Genomic DNA, 2,429 nt, shown 5'->3' with positions numbered 1-2,429 from the left:
TGTACTTGATCCCACTATCTATGTTATTGTCTCTCAGTAGGACAAGAGCCAGGGACCATAATGCCTCCTGTAGTTGGAGTAAGAAGGCTTCATCAATAGTCTTCCCTTGATCAGGCAGCCTGAAGCAGAGATCAGCCACAAGGTGTCCTTTGTTGTCTCAGTCTCTAATTCTTACCCATAAGCTTTCAACCTGCTCATGGCTATTCTTCAGAGAGATCTGTTCACACTCTATCACACACACACCACTTGGTGTAGAGGGCAACCCCTTTGCCCCTCCTTCCTTGCCTGCCCCTCCTGAAGAGCCTGCACTCATCAGTAGCTGCACTCCAGCCATGGGATTCGACCCACCAAGTTTCAGTAACAGCAACAGTAATAGCACCTTACAGCCAGAGGATTTGCTAGAATTACAGTTCACAGGACATTTGGCATCACAGATCTAATTTATGACAAATAAATAGATATAAATATATGATTATGAAAATTTCTTCCTGAGATCCCTTGTCTATTCCTTGAATAATCCTGCTGTTCCCTTCACAACTCTCAGTGTGTTCTAAATCTAGCTTTTAAAAGTATATTCTGTAAAATTCTGTATTAATATTGTAAACCTAATTCTACACAAAGAGTGATAAGTTTGCAGCTCAAGATACATATGAATAAGATGTATGTCTCCAGTCCTTCTGCTGTTGAAACAAAAGACAGACCTCAATAACTGTAGTGGAAGTAGCATCTGAAACATTTTCAGGGACCTAAAGTGGGGAAGACAAATGGCTAGGAAGGAAAAACGAAATTAAACTCAAAAAAGCCCAAACACAACCAAAACAAACAAACAAAAAAATCTGCACAGTAGCAAAGCTTGTTAATGCATTCACTTAAATTTGCGTCTAAATAAAAACAAACAAACAAGAAACCTATGGCCAATTCCAGGCTTATCAGGCATCAGAAGTTCTGCTAAAAGTCTTTTGGAAAAATCATTATATCTCATTGTGCTTATGAAATAAGGAAATGCTAACAAGCTCTCTAGAAAATTAAATAGTACTTTCTGAAATGTATGGAGATCTCTTGGTAGAATTGTAAAGTGTCAGATTGTGTACAATTCTGAGTGCATTAGATGAATTTGTAAGCTTTGAAGGAATTTATGGGTTTATTAAGAGCACCTTCACCTTTTCCTACTTGTGTCTTGGAAACAGGCTTGAAAAACCTTTACACCTCTCCTTCAGATTGCAAACTCTTTTATTGTATGCACATGTCTGGCACAATTAGTCTATATTTTGGCAAGGATCTCTTGGTCTATTGTTATATAAATAATTTCTCCAAATGTTATTTCTCTAAATGTTCTCTAAATGTCCCTTATCCATTTTTTTTTCCCCTAAGAGGGTCTTAACACTCAAACATTTACCACTCTAGTCTAAATATTCCTCAGCTGAACTACAACATGAGTAGGAAGAGAACTGCAGCATTAGAGAAAATGGCAACGTTCCCTCTGTGAGCCAGATCAGGCATTGTAAATCATGCATCCTTCAGAAGAAAATCTCACATCCTTCTGCCAGGACTTCTGATTATGAAGTTTGTAAATTGAAAACTTTGGCAAATCACTTCTTAGCTCAGCCTCTAGGAAGGAGAATTTTAATTTAAATGCTGAGCTACAGAAAGTATTAAAATCAGAAGCAAAATGCTGCCATTTCTCTTTCCGACTCAATGCTGAGGAATAAAAGCAGATTATTCATTCTTCATCTGTTAGTTGAATAGAAAGGGCAAATCAGTTTATTTCGCAGGAGATGGAATCAGTTTATTTCGCAGGAATGGTTTAGTTTCCATCAATTTCCACAGTTTGCAACTAAGCCTGGCTTCTTCTTATTGCAAGTAAAAGGTATATCTTCTCGGAAACAATTTAAGAAAGCACTTATGTATCATTTTATTCAAACAAAACTGTACAGAATAATAAACAAGTGAGACTCTTAACTGGCCTGTAACTCAGAATGAGTTTGTAATTTCCTCACTGGGACAGTATTGCTTTGGTAACTGAGCCATACGCACTCATTTGGAAAGCTAAGAGGAAGCTCTTCTCTTTCATACTGATTCTTTCAGGATGGAGTCAGAGGGAAGCCAGAATTGATGCTGACATTCTAACTACACAGCATGATTTGCAGACCCAAGGACTGAAAGGAAACGCAAATACCTTGTGGGGAAGACAATATAAGGATGGATTCTAGAAGGTCTTTTTTTTTCACTTGGAAGAATAATGGCCAGTCTCTTCGCGAACGAAGAACCGGGGAAGGTCTTTACACCTTCCAGCCTGCGCATTGGATTTTTTAGGTGAGACACAGTGTGCGCGGAACTGAGCCCACCCTTTAATCCTGAGGTTCATCTGCCGGGGCCAAGCACGCTTGGACGGTGGCAGCGAGGTCCTCAGGACGTAGATGGATTGCCTT

This window comes from Empidonax traillii, unplaced genomic scaffold (assembly GCF_003031625.1).
Source record: "Empidonax traillii isolate 1590-97213 ecotype Southwest subspecies unplaced genomic scaffold, ASM303162v1 scaffold1583:size99017, whole genome shotgun sequence".
Taxonomy (NCBI): Eukaryota; Metazoa; Chordata; class Aves; order Passeriformes; family Tyrannidae; genus Empidonax; species Empidonax traillii.
This window is presented reverse-complemented; position numbering follows the sequence as displayed.